This window comes from Homarus americanus, unplaced genomic scaffold (genome assembly GCF_018991925.1).
Source record: "Homarus americanus isolate GMGI-L3 unplaced genomic scaffold, GMGI_Hamer_2.0 scaffold41643, whole genome shotgun sequence".
NCBI classification, from domain to species: domain Eukaryota; kingdom Metazoa; phylum Arthropoda; class Malacostraca; order Decapoda; family Nephropidae; genus Homarus; species Homarus americanus.
The window spans coordinates 338,220-357,316 of record NW_024719383.1 but is presented as its reverse complement, the minus strand read 5'-3'; the positions used below and the strand labels follow the sequence as shown (position 1 = coordinate 357,316).

Here is a 19,097-nt window from a genome sequence, read left to right as displayed (position 1 = left end):
CCAATTTGTTAATTGTCTGGCTCAAGATATGATATTTAAAAATTCTTCAGCTAATTCCTTTATCTAGTTAAGAAGTGTTTTCTACATTTTTCCTTCTAGGCATTATTTACCCACATTTTTCTAAAATCAAATTCTACTTAGGAAACGTTTGAGATTTAAAATCTACAGTATAATCAAAATGAATTGCATTACCGGTGTATTGTAACTATTGTTTATGTTATTATTTCCATTTTGCTGTACAGGCATCCCCAAGACCAAACCCAGTGCCTCCAGGAATATAAAGAGACCGCTACACATGAACCATGCGGTGGTCGACAAAGTTAAGAAGAAAACCAAGAAATTCAAAACGTGGGTTAGGACAAACGATGAACAGTACAGGAGGATGTATACCAGATCCAGGAACCAATCAAAGTCAGAGTGGAGAAGGGCTGAAATGAAGTTTAAGAGGCTGATTGCAAGTGAGGTCTGTGGTGTGGTGGATGTAATCCTAGACAAGGTTCTTGAAACTCCAGGGCACGAGCAGTAGATATATTCAATAAGTGTACAAGACTGGGCGTGATAGCCAACCGATACAGGAGCGGTTACTAGGGACCCCGGACCGTAGGTAGGCCGAGGCCGATCTGAGGGAAATTAGCTAGCCAGGCAAGGGGAGTTGCTAGACATTCCTAGGACAATAAATGAGGTCTTCTAATTACTCGACTAGCGCGGTACAGACATAGTAAATGAACATAGGCATTAGACATAAGCATGGACATCAGACATGCTATAATAATATGTAGTAATACAGACATGTGAATAAATGGTACAATGAATGGTAACAAGAGTCCTGGTGTCAGGCGTGTTCACATATCTTGGTATGTACATATCTATACAAGGTCAAGTCAAACCCGAAGGCTTTTAACCACAATGCAAAGTCAAAATTAAAATCGTGAGTAGGTGAATCAGACCTGAGGCTTGAAGATGGTAGTTTTGAAGATTCTGACCAGGACAAAGCAGAGGCGCTGTTCACAAGGGAGGATGCAAACAATCTTCCTGTGATTGAGAACAGATGGTTACACAGCACTGACCCACATTGTGTTCTCAGAAGAGGTTCAAGATATAAATTGTCAAAGCTAAAAGTTCATAAGAGTCCCGGCCCTGACATGGTGCATCCCCGAGTGCTATGAGGGTTGTGCAACGGGTTTGCTGAGCTCCTGAAGATCCTGTTCTGTAAATGCCTGGACGAGCAAAAGGTCCCCAGTGATTAGAAAATGGCCCATGTGAGTCCTATTTTCAAGAAAGGTGATCGACACTCTATGAATAATTATAGACCACAGAGCCTGACCAGCATAGTGTGTAAAGTACTTGAGAGCATTATAAGAGATGCCAAAATGAAACAACTACAACGAAACAACCTTCCTTAACACAATTACTCAAGGTACTGGATGTTTGGATCCAAATTCTGGAATAGGGTGGCAATATCGACACTATACACCTAGATTTTGCCAAGGTATTCGACAGCATACCCCATGAAAGACTGAAAATTAAACTGGAAGGATACGGAATTCAGTGAAGTGTCCTAGAGTGGATCGGAGACTTTCCCCATGATCGCAAGCAGTGTTTGTGATGATTAATGGCACGAAATCGTCATGTGTACCCGTGGCAAGCGGGGCACCACAGGGCAGTGTATTGTTTGTTCGCTTCATAAATGACGATGCCATGTTATTTAGGGAAATTAAGAACCAAACACACTTTGAAGAGTTGCAAAGCAAACTCTGTGAACTTGAAGAATGGTCGAAGAAATGGCTGCTAATATTCAATGTCATGAAGTGTAAGAGGATGCACCTGGGACGTACCAATGGTAAGGAAGCGTATCGTGTGTCCCAACGGGAAGAAGACACTGCATTAACCGAGATTGAATCCAAAAAGGACCTGGGTGAGTGTATGTTGACAACGAACTGAAGTTCTCGGGCCATTGTGAGAAGGTAAACCAAGCAACTAAATTAATAGATCTCATAAGAAGGTCGTTCAGACATCTAGACGGTCCGTCCCTTGTAACGACCTTCAAGAGTCGAGTACTTCCCCGCCTGGAGTACTGTCACCCCGTCTGGTTGCTAAGGACTGTCAGTTGATGGAAAATGTACAAAGGAGGGCCACCAAACTGGTGCCGGTACTTCGGCACCTCAGCTAGCCAGAGAGATTATACTACAGACACAGACAGGCAAGGGGGGTGGGGAACTAATTGAGGTGTATCTCTGAGGGCACTACTCAGTTGAGTGTCCTTACCTGGAGCTGGTGGACGCTCACCCCACAAGGGGTCACAGCTCAAGGTTGAAGAAGCCGCAAGTCCGAAAACTGTGAAGGCGAACATTATCGGAGTGAGAGTTGTGCTCTCGTGGAACAACCTGCCAGAGTGTGTTGTGGTGGCACCGAATGTGAACTGTTTCAAGACCAGACTTGACCAACACTGGAGCAGGTTCAGGCACATTCAGGAGTCTGTAGTGGACGTCTCCCCTACAACTGCCTACAACTGCGTAGCCACAGCCACCACCTGCTACCGCCTTCCCTAGCAACCAACCAGATGTTACCGTAACTTAGCAACGAAACTAGTGACCGGCGACTTCTCGGGTTTTCCCAACATGACTCATCGCTGCTGCTGGGTATATAAGCTCTGTCTCTCCAGTGAGATTGATTCTGACCATTTTTCTTGAACAAGCAACACCTCCTCCTCCGCCGCTGCCTGGCTGCCCTCGCTCCTCCTCGCCTGCCTGGTGGTCCTCGCTCCCGCCAGCGAGCATGGCGACCCACCAACCAGCTTTCTCATTCTGCCCATCTTCCTGAACAAGCAACACCTCCTCCAGCAAACTCCACGCTGTCAGCATTCATTCAACGAGGAGGCCAGCAACAGGCAACATCTTCTCTAACGAAGCTCCTGCACATCTACCTCCTTCGACACGCTACTCACCGAACGTCTCTACTGAGCAGCTCCTCACCACACGGCACCTCCAGCACCGGACTGTAAATCATATAGCTTATATTATACAAGAAAACCACCTTAGAGTTTCCATCCATCCTGAGTGCGAGACAACATTAATATCTCGATACCCCTACAAGTCACTACATGCCCAGTACTTGCCAACAGCGTCTCTATTATAGTAACAGAGACGTGACCGACTGCCCAAGCGGCTACTGTAATGAGCCGATCAGTGGTGAAGAGGAGAGTGTGTGTGTGTGAGAGAAAAAAAATGTAACTCTTATCTAGGCTTTGAAATTCGGCTTCAACAAGTACGACTGTTTCCCCCACAGCCTACCTCTTTACACCAATACAGTACTGTATTGCTAAACTAGCCAGATGAAACATTCACACTATTGTCTTCATCAAGAATACAGTTCGGTACAGTACAGTAGACAGTATTAAAGAAAAAGAATAAAAGCCAAATCATAAAAATTATTTGAAACTACACAAGTATAAGATATTTTTCTCTCATAATTCATATCAAACTAGTAAATAAAACTAAATTATTAAAAGCAATACAGTAATATCCTTCAAAATAATGTAAATCAATAAAATAATACATGAAATACTGTACAGTACTTTCAAAATAAAGATCACCCAGTAGCAAGGTAGAGTCAGTTGGGGGATATTCTTTTAAATTAAATTTGACGGAAAATAATTGGGGTGTTGACAGTATGTACAGCGTTAATGTGTACCTCTCACAAATATGTCCTGGGTTTAACTCTCAAATCAGGTCAGATGTGAGAAAGTTGTTATCCAGTGTAACCCTACCAAACATCGCAGATTTTCTCTGGGTATTATGGTTTCCTCCTGCACTAAAACTGGACAGTGAAGGTTATAACAAAGTAAGATGTGAATAACCACCCAAACAGCTAGTATATGACCCAAGGACTTCTTCCTGCACCTGTACACTAATGATAACCATTGCGACACATTCCCTCCTTAATTCTGCTTACCCCCATCTCTTCTCATTATCTCTCTTCCCCACACCTCCCTCCTTCCCAAAATAATGGGTTCGAGAAAGAGCACTCAGTCCCCACCTCGTCTCCCGCGTCCACCAAACCAGTTTTTACAAAATAATGAGCTTGTGTGTGTGCGTGTATGTATGTATGAATATATGTATGCATTACGTATGCGTGTGTGTGTGTGTGCACGTGAGCGTTTATTATTTAGTTATCGAGCCTAATGAGTGGGCTGGATTAGTCTCTCGGTCGTTGTGAATGAGCATGAGTGGGGACTGGCATGTGTGGTCGCCACCCAACACACTAAACAAGTTTCATGAAGATCGGTCCATCTGTCTTGTTGATTATCTTTAATTTTTATTTTTATTAATTTTTGGATAACGGGGATTACCCCACCCGGGCACAGGTCACCGACCCACATCGGGGCCTGGGGAGCGAAAATGTAGTAGTAGTAGTAGTAAAACCAGGATGTAGACCTATAGGGGTGGGGGAAGTGCTGAGGCGGATCATCGGAAAGTGTATAATGGAGGTGGTAAAGGATGATGTCAGGGCAGCAGCAGGGAACCTACAAGTGTGTGCTGGCCACCAGGCTGGTGGGGAGGCGGCCATTCACGCCATGAGATTGATATTTGAGCAGCGTGATTGTGAGGCCGTTCTCCTGGTGGATGCTTCAAACGCATTCAACATACTTAACCGCAAGGCGGCACTGCACAACATCAAGATCAAGTGTCCTAGCTTTGCGATGTATGTTGAAAATTCGTATAGGAATCCTTCAGACCTCTACGTAGTAAACAACAAGGCTCTACGAGGTGATACCATCCTACAGTCGACCGAGGGAACAACACAGGGAGACCCCGTTGCAATGGCAATGTATGCAATAGGCCTATCAGTGCTCCAACAAGAAATAAAGTATGAAACAACTGGGGTCAAACAAGTGGCATATGCTGATGACCTCACAGGAGCAGGAAAAGTGGAGGACATCAAAAAGTGGTGGGACCTGGTAACATCGCGAGGTCCACAAATAGGGTACCACCCAAACGCCAGCAAATCCTTCCTCATCGTGAAGCCAGATCATTATGATCGGGCTGTGGAGGTTTTCGGCGAAAGTGAGGTCAAAATAACTAAGGACGGCCAAAGACATCTAGGCGCAGTAATTGGCACTACGGACTTCAAGACCCAGTACGTAGGGGGAAAGGTGAACGAGTGGGTTAGCGAAATCCATGCTCTATCGGAGATTGCTAACACAGAGCCACATGCGGCCTTTGCAGCATTCACACATGGAGTCAAGCATCGTTGGAACTACCTGATGCGTACCATCCCTGAGATCCGACCCCTCCTCCACCCTTTGGAAGAAGCAATCAGTGTCAAGTTCATTCCCAAACTAGTGAAACACCACGACTTAACCCCAGTAGAAAGAACACTTCTTGCACTTCCACCAAGACTGGGAGGGATGGGACTAACTAATCCAGAGGAGATTGCTGACTCTGAACATCAAAATTCACTTAAGCTCACGGCAGCCCTCACTGACCACATAATAGCCCAGAATGCAACAGGGGAAGTGGACACCAGCGAAGTTAATAAGATCCGTAGATCCATTACAACAGATCGGCAGCACTGCCAAAATGACATGTTGCAGCAACTATTGCTGCAGGTTCCAGAAAATCTGACAAAAAAAGTAGCTATAGCGCAGGAGGTGGGCGCCTCGAACTGGTTAACTACGTTACCGATAAGGGCAGCCTTAACAAACAAGAATTTACAGATGCCATTGCTCTAAGGTACGGTTGGCCAGTAGATGGTTTGCCCTCCCAATGCGTGTGTGGCTATTCCTATGATGGCGATCACGCCATGGTTTGCAAGAAGGGGGGCTTCATATGCATGAGGCATGACGAGGTAAGGGATCTCACAGCAAATATGTTGAAGGAAACCTGCCGGGACGTCATGGTAGAACCGACCCTCCTTCCACTGGATGGCGAGATCCTCCAACACAGGACTTCAAACACATCTAACGAAGCCCGTGTGGACGTCAGTGCTCGAGGATTCTGGACGCGGGGACAGCGAGCCTTCTTCGACATCAGGATTTTTGATCCCATGGCCGTTTGTCACCGTAACCTAGCTCTCGATGCTGCACATAGGAGGAACGAGAACGACAAGAGAAGGGCATATGGGGAGAGAATTCAAAATGTCGATCAAGGCAACTTCACTCCGCTAGTGTTCACAACCTCTGGTGGGATGGGCCCAAGCGCAAGATGTTTCTACGCCAGACTCGCGGAGCTGATCTCCGAACAGAAGCAGCAGCCCAGAAGTTATGTCACAGCCTGGATGAGATGTCGACTGTCCTTCTCTCTCCTTCGGTCGGCTTTGCTCTGCCTCAGGGGAACGAGAGCTTCTGCCCCTACTCCGTCAACTGCTGCAGATATCGACTATGAGGCTACAGTCACCGAATGCCGCATCGATCTGCGGCTCAACTAATTTAACACAGATAGGATAGTTGCTTATGTATTAGGATATTTAATATTAAGGTAAATAAATGGTGGCGAAGGTGTGGCTATTGGGGGAGGCTGGAGGCCACGTAGTAGTAGTAGTAGTAGTAGTAGTAGTAGTAGTAGTAGTAGTAGTAGTAGTAGTAGTAGTAGTAGTAGTAGTAGTAGTAGTAGTAGTAGTAGTAGTAGTAGTAGTAGTAGTAGTAGTAGTAGTAGTAGTAGTAGTAGTAGTAGTAGTAATAATAATAATAAACCATAAATAATTTTTTTTAAAAAAGATCAATAGTGAGAAACGATATACTGTATGTACAGTATGTTGTGTTCTCAAAGAAAGCGAATCAATTGAGACCCTGCAATTGTGTGTAAATGAGGCAGAAAGTCAGATCAGCAACCTGGGATTTTTGTCACAATTTTCGTGTTGCCATATGGCAGCAGGGTCTACCATTAGACAACACATTTAATATATTATACAATAAGAATATCCACTCATAATTATACAACACAATACAGCAAACACAAGCAACCATATACAGCACATAACACACACACACACACACACACATACACACGTATACACAAAAAAACACACAAGAACAAAAAACAGAACAAAACACACAAGAACAAAAAGCACAGAACAAAAAACAGAAAAAAAAACACACCTAGAACAAAAAACACACACAAGAACAAAAAAAACACAAAAGTAATATTGTGCAGGAAACACACGCGTACAGGTTTTTACACGCAAAAAAGGGTGAGTAAGGTTAGCCACGTCAGCTACTGAGCCAGAGGCCAACCCCAGCCAAGAAAAACAATTCTGGTTATCGAGCTCTTGTGACGTCTTTTGTGGTCTATTTCTAATTATCCACCGTATAACTATACTCGAGTTTAGTTTGGGTTATCACCGTGTACCAAAAGTCGGACACACACAGACAAACGCACACATCCCAAACGCGCGCGCGCGTTCTCTCTCTCTCTCCGTTAAGGCGGCCAACCTGGTCTGTCGGGACTTTGATACTGATCTTGAAATTGAAACAGTTTATTTAGCAAGAAAAATACTGATATAGAGTGGATAATTATAACAATATTGACATGGCTGAGCCAGTTGAGAGCCTGAGCTCTCTTGAAGGCACCTGATATATACTGTACACTGTACAGGGCCGTCCCTAGGAAGGTGAGGGGCCCGGGGCAACTCAGCCACTGCGGGGCCCCACCAACCCCCATGGGACTGTCACGGTTGCGATGGTGGCGTAAGCCGTCAGGTCAGATTAACCAGTCAACAGGTAATGTGTCCGAGGTCACTGGGTCTAGTGCTGGGCCCCGGCGGTCGCCCCTGATCGCTCCCCCCCCCCCCCTAAAGGACGGGCCTGATACTATACATTTATCTCAAGGAAGTATTATGTAACATTTAGTATCATCTGGAATAATACACGTAATGTGGTGGTAGCAAGAACATAACAGAATGCTTCCACAGTTATCACTTCATTATTTATGTATTTTATTTATTTATTTCCTCCTTCCCCAACTCCTCCTCCCCACCAGGATTTATAAACAACCTTCCAACAACAATACAGTGCAAAGATTGACGATCATCCCACAACTGGTATACGAAAGTGACAATTTCAACTCGACGTAGACCTGACGCACCCAGGGTCTGCCGCACACCCACCTCTTCCAATTATCAATTCCCAACTACATCACATGAGGAACAAGAACCATCTCCAACACCCTGTGTGAGCTGGAGGACCTACCCGGACCACGTGGTGGATGAGCCAAACATCTGCAGCTGTAGTGAGGGAGCGGCCCTTAACAAATACTGTCAATGTATACAGCCTTAACAACATCAACCTAGAGAAGTCGACTTGTGAAAGAGATTTAGGGGTACTTGTAAGCCCGGACCTACAGCCTAGAAAATAGTGCGTTAATGTTCGAAATAAGGCAAACAGAGTATTGGGTTTTATATCTAGAAGTGTAAGTAATAAGAGAGTGCAGAGGTCATATTGCAACTATATCTTGCGCTAGTCAGGCCGCACCTGAATTGTGCTGTTCAGTTCTGGTGCCCTTATTATAGAATGGATATCAATTCACTGGATTTGGTGCAGCGAAGAATGACGAAAATGATAGATTAAAGAAACTAAACTTGCATTCCCTAGAAAGACAGAGAGTGCGGGGAGATATAATAGAAGTACTTAAGTGGGTGAAAGGAATCATTAAAAGATATTTCGATAGTTCTTATAATATCCGAGCAGGATAGGACACGTAGCAACGGATTTGAGTTGGATAAGTTTAGGTTTAGGAGGGAGATAGGAAGGAACTGGTTCACAAATAGGGTGGTGGACGAGTGGAACAAGCTTAGCAACTTTGTAGTAAGTGCTGGAATGCTGGAAAGTTTTAAAAGGAGGCTGGATAGATTCATGGATGATAGAGAGTGGTAGTAACTCGAGAGGAGCTGCAATGTACAGGCCATCCGGCCTATTGCAGACTCCTTATTCTTATGTTTTTATCATTAAGGAGACTAACCCTCAGCTCTCTACCAGCGCTGCTCATCACATGAACCCAACCTGGCTGTTGTTAAGTCCTTCCAGATCTCCGGTATCAGGAATATGATAGGCACCGTGGACAGGATCTCAACTTTCATGGAAGGGCATACCAAACGTGCATATACATTTGAGGCAGTTGTCCTACAAACCCAACCTGAATCAAGGAAACATAAGCTGAAAAACCTGTATTGTACACGTTGTGTGCAACGCCTAGATGTTCTGGAAACCTTTGTGGAGTTACATCCCTCGGTGGTGGCCTGCATGGAGGACACTGTGGAGGGTGGTCCTGGCAGCTGGTCTACAAAATCACTGACTGATGCCCAAACACTGCCGCCATCACCAGCACAGACTTCATTGTGTCCCTGGTGATCACCAACAATGCACTAGGCTACCTGAAAGGTGTGACCACTAGCCTTCAAGCAGAGGCCAGGGGCATAGTTGAGGACAGCAGCGAAATTGATTGTGTGAAAACAAACACTATAAGACATCCGAAACAACATGGATAATCACTACACTGAATGGTTCGGTCAGGAAGAACAACTGCATGAGGCTGTAGGTGTTAAACCTTCCATGCCCAGAGCTGCAAACGCCAACGGCACCGCGAACACATCAGCTGATGGACCAGCTGAATACTACAAGAGAACGGTGGCCAATTGACTCCTAGACCATCTCCTGGAAGAGCTGGAGATGAGGTTCACCCCCCTGCACCAAAATTTGGCCTTCCAGGGACTCACCATTATCCCGTCCATCTTAGTAACCAGCAGTGGGCAGCAGAAGAATACAAGAGCTGGTTGACCTCTACCTTTCCCCCCACGACTATCTGTCGTGACTTCTCTATCCGCCATGTCTGGCTGTACCTTGAGCCCCCGCATGCCTTCCATCCTTTCCCCACCTTAACCTAAAAAAAAATAAATAAAAAAAAAGTGGAGGGGAAAAAAGTTTTATGTATTCGCGTTCCCTTATTCCCTGGGTTGACGTGCGAGTCTCAGGGTCATGTTGACCAAGGTCTTTATACCTTCATGTTGACGACTGTACTCGGGTTACTACGGTACATTTAAACAAAGCATACTATAATACTCGAAATATAATGCATACGTAAATATACGAAACTTTTACGATTGTGTCGCGCTAAATGGGAATAATTGCAAATTGTGATTCATTTTGTTATACACTTTTTTATCTCGAAAATTCAAATTGGGCTGCGTAGGGACCGTCCTGTAGATAATTATTATGCAAACTATAATATGAATAGCATTATTACCGGTACTACCCGGTAACCTTACCCAAATTAAGTATAATTTGGTTTTGCTTTGAAACAGCAAATCTACCATATATGAACAAACTTTTATCACATACTAGCTATAAAACCAAATTTTTTTCCTTATTTAGGAAAAAACACCAATTTGTTTTTTACGGTTTAAATCAGACGATTAAACCTATTTAGCGTGACACAAAATGAAGCGAAAGAAGTAAGGTTTCCGGTTGGCTGAAATCGCCGGGACAATGAGACTAGCGCCCCTTCGGTGAGTTTTTTGCGGCAGGTGAACCTTTAAAGAGGCAACATCCGCGCCCACTTGGCCAGTTGTGTCTTGGGGAGGGTCGCAGTACATGTGTCCTCACTTACTAGATTCGGGCCTGAGCTGGACTGCTGACCACTGACTGAAGACTCCTCCTCCCCCATTCAGGTAGGTCCACAAGAGGTATTTTGAACTTGAAATAAAGGGAACTTACCCAGAATAATACAGATACAAAGAGAGAACAATATTGATTTGATCGAGTCGTTCTTAACCATCATCCAAGTCAGTAATGACCCAATCTGTTCGTCACCCATCAATATTCAGTTTCCATTATTGTCATCCATATATTTATAGTCGTCCAGCAAAGTTATCCAACCCACATTACTTCATTCATCCAACCCATTCAAATCATCCAGGTCGCCAGAATAAATCATATAAAGAAACACTTAATTCCGTCTACAAAACAAAACAGGTTGGTGTGTTTTTCCGACTTCGTAGCGTTGCCTTGTTTTGTCACAGGTGAGCTCCTGTTTTTGCGGGAATACTCACGCGGCTCAACGAAAACGCACCCCACTGGTATCACTTATAGATGCCGAATTATATTGTGAGGGAAGTAAACGTGTTTAGTACCAGAGCAACATTTGGGGCATATTTATGTAAAGGATCACTTTTTTCTGATCCTTTAAGAGATTTAAATGCGACGACTAGTTATTATAATTAAATCTATTCAACTGGTGACTGCCAGGAGTATTTAAGTTAGCATACATACAATATGGTATCTATAGATTTATGAAACTGCGATCCATGTTCAATTCTCGCTAATGTTGGATGTAAGAATGGTGTCGAGTCCTGCATGGCCATATCTAATGATCCATAAGTATGAAGGTTAAAATCTGGATGCACTGGCCTTTTACAATCGTTCGGACAAGTCAAAGAAATAAAAAAAAAAACAATTTCGACGATTTGAGATGAGTGTACGGGGAGAACTAGCCCTTTTAGACAATTTTGTTTCTATTTTTTTTTAACAATTTACCGTGGGCTCAATTTACCGCTGGTACAAAATTCTAGTTGGTATCCAACAAGTTACGTTCGCGCTCAACAGATCTAACGGCAGACGCTCCTAGAAAAAGAGTGTATGAAGGCGAGTTTCTTCGTGGTGACTGACTTCTGGCAAAAAAACACGTCCCACTGGCAAAAACATGTCCACTGACAAAATATCAGTCATACACACGCCAAGAAAAATTGTGACGACCATAAAATTAAGCAATTGTTTTCCGAGGCAACGAATGTTAGAGTTTTTACTAGTGTTAGGCGAATATATCTAGTTAAAAGTTGTCTGTAATTCTAACACTTTTTTGTGCTTTTGCATAAGTTACCCAGTTGGATACATACTTGTACATCTTCAGTTAGGAGTAATTATTCATTGTATAAACCTCTGTGAATCTAACCCCTACGCAAATGTGTACTTCTTCGTATCAGACAACAGCTGGGAAATGGCTAAATATTCACCCGAATGTAACATGTGAATGAACGACAAATTCTAAACTTGGTATTACACAGTAACGGGATCTGACAAGGACCACCAGAACCTAACCTCACCCTATCTACCTCTATCTCACTATCTACCTCACTACCTACCTGTCTACCTCTATCTCACTATCTACCTGTCTACCTCTACCTCACTACCTACCTGTCGGGGATTGTGGCTGGATGTAAAGTTAACAGAACCAAGAGTTAATGCGCGCATGAACATTTTCCATTCACTCGATATCATGTCTTCATTCTTACCACTATACCGTCCACAAGACTCTAAATACCCACCACACAAGCCAGCATCATCCATCTACTTGGTCTTTCACTCTCCCTCCTTCCTATGAAATAACTTTTTTTTTGCACTTGTCAATACTGTACTTCATTCCACATTCTCTCAATACGTCCATAATTAAGCAGAACACGAGTGAGGTAGTATTTCACTGCCAAATGTGTTTTTAAGTCTATACATTTTTCACCATCGTATACATGAAAATACATAGACTGGAGAAGAAAACATTTACTCGTTTCATTCTTCCCACTAACTAACAATTGCTCTAATATAGATAATAATCTCCCTTAAATAACTGCACTACACCAATGCTGTTTATTTCTTAACATTAAAAGAAAAGCACTCGTATACTAATCTAATAAGTAGGCCAAGGTAACGAGAATCACACAGGCCAACCTGGGATAGGTTAAATGGGCTACTCCCTTTTAACCCGCATGACACTGACGTGGATATACTGCCAGAAACACTCTCCTGAGCCATACTTATTACATAAGAACATAACAACTCTAAAAATTCAAATTTAGGGTAGTTTCTAAGGAGTGTTTGGCGGGTAAGTGAACCAGTTAAGTTGGTGAGGAGCTCGGGTACGGGCGAGTTTGTCACATTGTTGTCTCAAGGTGCGACTTCGTGACGTATGTGACAGTGATTCCCGCAATTCTTCAATCATTGTTCCTTAAAACGTGGAGCAAACGGTACTAAATAAATTCGTTAGTCAATATTACATGCAGGACTCTCAAACTTCTGATATATACAATCGAATCAGTCAGCCCGACCGAAAAGAATAATCTATTTCATTTACTGCAAACAGCAGGCACCCCAAGGCCTTATTTTAGCTTAATTACTAGTGAAGACCGAGCTGACTTCAAAAGCTATACAGTACTGCGACTGAAGCACATTAGTTTAGACAAGTCGGTCCCGTCACTGACCTCATCTGGAATCCATTGACGTCATCGTAAAAAAAATCTACTTGCACAGCTAAATAAAATGGATGAATCACCGCCAAACACCTTAAAATAAACACTGCTTGAGAATTTTTGTTTTTAAATGTAGTCTAGTTCTGTAAGGAGTATGGTTGAAAGTCGACATGTCCTGACAACGTGGCACCAGGCAAAAACACAAACAAAACTGTGCTTTCTGCATTTCAATGTTCGGGACCTAAGATACATTATTCAGATTTACCTTGGGGTACCTGTTGACTTCCTGGGCTTTGGAAGCAGTCAGTCTAAATGAGGGAGTTGTTGTTCACATCTCTAAAACAAGGAGCAAGAGGAAAGGGGGGGGGGGGGAGGCGTGTCAGCCTGGTAATATCATACAAGCCATTCAAATGACATGCAGACCACAAGAAAAGGGATTTATAATGACTGACACCTCTATTAACCTTGCAGGCGGCGATGTACTGGTATGACGGCCACCAGCACACTACTAAGGATCAAAACGAGAATAGTGAGCACTTCCACCAACATCAACTGGACCAGGATGAAGGAGGTGAGTGTTCTGAACAAACAACGTACTGTACTATACAGTACACTCTTCTGTTTACGGGGGCAAGAGATGTGGGTGTTGTGAGCACATGACACAATATACAACGTACCCTACAGTGAGGAAATTGAATGGCGTCAACAAGACACACTGCACAGGGTAAGAGGGATGGGTCTCTCTATATCTACACGTGTAGGGTGAAGGACGGATACTCGCATTAGAGATACGGCTAATTGCTCCAGGAGTGATCAGAGCAAGGTGGTGTGTGTTCGAAGACTCACGGCACGGGTAATGTTGTGAGAAGGGTTCTACAAATCGTCGAAATCCAGACTCAGATACCATGTGACAAATGAGACACTGCCGTGATTGGTGAAATGGGCAAGTGAGGAATGTTTTCATTGCTATCTTAGTGGATTTATAAACACTCTTGATGCTCCACAACACCAAGAAACCTCAAAAGCAATATTCAAAACAAAGTCAAGTCTTGATTTTATATTAAGGTGGATGTTCAGTTGGCTGCGGAGAGCGGCGGTCCAGTGGAGGAGACAGAGTTGGCCTTCTGTTCCCGGGCGATCCCAGTTTATCCGGCTGTAAATGAGTATCTAAATTTACTTGGGAAAAGGAAGGCGGTCGAGAGCAGTACCGACCATGCTGCTTCCTTGAGTACCGAAGGCTCAGTACAGTACAGTGAACTGTATCTACACTGTCCTTAACGGGCAGTCATTCTTATGGGACCCACTTTCACAAATGGCTAAAACTGCAATCCAAGTTGGCTCGTAAACTGATTAAAGACCTTAAATTCATCTCAACCTAACCTGTCACATAGAATTTAAATCTGGTACCGAAACGGGACTTGGAATACACAAACATGAATCCACGGATTATTTTATATCCCTTTTCTCTTATCATTACAGATCAGATAACCAAACCCAAAAACCTTAAAACAGACAGTGAGAGATGTAAACCCGCGCCCAGAATGTCTGAATCTGAGTCGATGGAGTCAGAGTGCAAGGGGAAGGTGGTTGGTCCTGGGGAGTGGGTGAGGCGGCTGGGTTACCTGGAGGGACTCATGGCGGCTGGGGGTCAGTTTGGGACCCTCAACACCGTGCAGGGTGTGTGGCTCGCCTCCCCCACGCCCATCCCTGCGGAAGCAGTGAGGCGCGCCCTCACCGTCGTCGCCCAGTGAGTATCTCTATATATGTGAGTTTACATGATAACAGGTGAGTATAAATGGGTAGGTCTATACGATTATGCACCTATTTCTACACTTTGGGATATATTTGCACAGTAATGGTCATATCTGTTCACCTGCGGGGTACCGGGATATCTGCAAGTTTGCAGTTTTGACTATGTTGTTGCATCAACATGGCCCACCATGGAGACGACCAATGGCTAAAACTTAACCGCGATAAAATTAAGCAACACATTCAACACTGCAATATTGTTAATAAAAACTCCGAGTACAGTATCACAACCTTTAAAAAAAACGAAAATTTTTCCCTGCCGAATAGACACCCAGTACAGTATTCTACAAATCCAGTTAAGTTAGTTTTTTCTTATTTTACCAGAAATTTTGCATATGCAATTCTGAAGGTGTGAGACAGGGCGAGTGTGTCCTCATTATTGTTTTGTTACAGTTGGTATTGTTCCCTGGCAGCCAGATGCAGGTACTGCAGCTTTGTGTGGTGTGGCGGGGACTAAGGCCTTGGTTCCGCCGGTTGAAGCACCTCATAGTCCCCTTCAAAGTGGAGCTTGACGATGTCATGTCGGTGTTCTACAAGACACAGCATGCGCCCTACGATATGTCTCGGGGACCACTGTGGAGGGCGCGGCTCGTGCCCCTCCCACCACGTTCACCAAGTCTCCATGAAGCTGTCCTGATAATCAACGCACATCACTGCATCACGGATGGCCTCACGAATATGGTCATCTGCCGGAACACAGTGGAGGTGCTGAATGCCATTATGAGCGGGCGGAACCACCAGGTACCCTCCCGCCCTGTCATTCCGGCCATCACCGATGAGTTAGTTACCAGGGCCGACTGGTATTACATCTTTATGTACTTCTGTAGCAAATTTTACGCTACCATTATTAAAAGTTACAACAACAAGTTATATTTCAATGGCGCTCTTCCGCAGCCAGAGACCAAATTAGCTTTCACCAGGGTGATGCATGAAGAGTTTACTGTCGAGATGACACAGCAACTATTGCAACGGTGTAAAGAAGCAGAAGTTACAGTTCATTCTTGCATCTTGGCGGCAGCTAACCTAGCCATCTTAAATGTGGTCCAGCAACGCTCAGAGGTAACAGTGGAAGCGGTCAAGATCAACGGAATAAACTGTGTCAACATGCGCCGTTATTACCCTCTTGCGTACAAGGAATTTCCAGGCTGCCATATATCCATGGAAGAGAGAGAAATCCTTATCCACAGCAGCGACGCCAACAGCAAGGAGAATTTCTGGGCCTTGGCGAAACGAATGCACAATGACCTGAGAAAGCGTCTCAATGTGGACAAGAACCCCATTAGAAACAGTCCGCTGTTCCAGGCATCCATACTACCGCTCTTAATCAACAAAGAGCTGACCCGTAGGGGCCGCAAGCACTGTACTGATAGCCACTTCGTAACCACCAATATGGGGGACCTCCGGGACCTGTTGCCAAGTAAATACGGCGACGGACCCGTGGAGATCACTAACCTCCTGAGATCAGTGTCGAGCGAGTTTACAGGCAGCCCGTACACGCTGGGCTTCCACACCTTCCGGAATCGCTTCATGGTTTCTCTGGACTACTACTCCACGAAAGTGACAGAGGATGTCGCTACGTTGTTCTTCTCCACTCTCACCACTTACATTTCAAACATAGCCAGCCATGGCACGGTGAAGGTTAACATAAGCCTAAAAAAATGACAATATTATACAGCAGACAACATGACTTCGTCGAAGTGAACATGTAATTGAAACAACGTAACAAGACACTGTCAGTAAGGCTATGAATAACGTAATCAAAGAGTAACGTTGTAACTAGCGTTATTGTAATAACATTTACAGTACATGCGTTGCTTAACCTTAAATTAACGACTGTCAACATGTATCATGCGCAAAACTTCATCGACAAACTGAACATGACAACCAATTCTTTGGCGATAACTGATTATTCTTTCATGGCAAAAAAAAATTATCATAGTGATGTACTTTGACATTTGCTTGAAATTATATTCCAAGACTATCTACAAAGCACTTAAGTTTCGCTATGCATTTACTAAAAATACATGAAGCGCGTGCTGTACAGTATATACAATGAGTTATAAATAATTTCATCTTATTCATACTGTACAAATAAAACACGTCAGAATTCTTTGAACGTAATAAAGGCAATACAGTATCTTCTTTCATTAATCTAATCCCCAATAAATGATGATTTGAATCATGACCAACAAAAGGTTTTCAAGTGTAAATTTAGGTTAAATTTTTACGAATGCAAGAAACTGAGACCTCCCTTCGAATCCCTCTGTACTATCCCGTTGAATTTCGTATTGGCATAAGCTACGTGCCTATTCATGATGTGTAAAATGCGTTCAGTTAAATATTGGTGATGCTTGCGAAAATCACAATCGGGTAAATGACCCGCAAATCCAATTAACTGTTTTACTGCTGTTCTGTAAACACACTACTTTCTTCATTAATGATTCTTCGTTTACTTGGATCAGCAACACCTTACCATTGCCAACTTGCATACTACAATGCCACTGAAAGCTGTTCATTACAATTTCGATTTTTTTAAATTATTGATTTCTTTGAAACCTAATATAAAATGAATTTGAAGAATCAATAATGTAGCAATATTTTTTCCCTAAACTTATTTATTTAGAAATATTTACAAACAACGAGCACACAAAAATGAATGCCATTATTTAACGGAATACGTCCATAACCTATGACCTCAATTTATCGAAGGGGTTGTTGATAAAATAGGGGAATTACTACTCGTTACGAGCTAAAAGACCTTAGTTGTTGAAGCGCAGTAATAACATTATAACAACAAAGAAGCCACAGCTTAAACCAATAACATATGAATCGACTTTACGTTACAAGTCGTCAATAGTTACACACCTGCGAAGCTTATGGATAACTAACGTATATTTTTCAGTTTCAAGATTATTGGGACACCTAATTCGCGGGCTTAATTTTCCATTTCAGTCAACTAACACTCGTACAGTACAATCCAAGTCCTACAAACCTGAGCTCACTGTTAATACCTGTTTTTGTCAGTGTGTACTGTATGACCTTTAGTCCCGTACTGTACACCTTTACGTCCTCGCGCAACACATCACCTACAAACAAATCTCACTGTACCACAATAATCTGTGCCAGGCAGTTATTCCCATCCGTGGCGTGGCCACCGTCTGTAGACGCCCGTGGCTGTCGTCTGTTGATGCCCGTGGCTGTTGACGTCCGTGGCTGTTCCTGTCAGCGATTAAATATCATAATTATCTAGCACCAAACGCCAACAACCGACCCCACCGACTTGTGAATACAAACTAACGTCTGGCCCTGGCGGCCTTTGTCAACTAAAATTGGTTCGAATCATGTGAAGTGAAGCGCAGTTCAACCTTCCAAACCGCATGGGGTGGATCCAGGATTTTAAAACAATGCACTAAAAATATAAATACAGTAATATAAATAATAACCGAGTACCAAATATGTCAATATAATGCACAGTCGCGATCCGAAGTTTGTATCCTGGCCTTGTCGAAGCCGGGGATTCATTAGAGTCCGGTGATCGGACACCCCTCCCCTCCCTCCCCCCTCCCCAAACCATTCAATGGTAGTTGATTTGATAGTTCAGACGGTGTGCGCAACACTCCACGACCATGACCAGGATTATCCTATGATTGCTAATGAATTCCTTCACTACGATGTCTTTTTACCTATTTTATTCTGGCTGGGGAGGTTCCATCTCGTAGTCAAGGGGTTCAACAAAACTTTGCTGCTTCTACAGGATAGATATTCAAACATGTCCATAATCCATTTGCTCATTAATATCCCCTTTTGCAAAGTAACAACTTACTTAGAATATGATTTCATCCCCCTCTCATGCTATTGTAATTTTAGTATACTCATCTGGCTAGTACTAGAGTCTAGACGATTACTCCCAACATTGTCAAAACGTTATCCTGCAATGCAATCTCTCCCAACTGATATACAGTTTCCGTCCTCATCCCTTCACTAGTACCCAGTCTCCTCCCCGCCGAGACACCGTCCGTCACACCAACCCCGACACACCCCTCCGCCCTCCCTCCCGCTAT

General features: G+C 43.6%; 1 long non-coding RNA gene across 1 annotated transcript in view; it reads right to left on the bottom strand.

Moving 5' to 3' along the window:
• LOC121860055 overlaps nucleotides 1–18,306 on the bottom strand; it is a 44,281-nt gene extending 25,975 nt beyond the window's left edge. The window contains exon 1 of the long non-coding RNA XR_006087804.1: nucleotides 18,145–18,306. This is a non-coding gene — a long non-coding RNA (uncharacterized LOC121860055). The remainder of the gene's footprint in view (nucleotides 1–18,144) is intronic.
• Nucleotides 18,307–19,097: the final 791 nt, after the last annotated feature.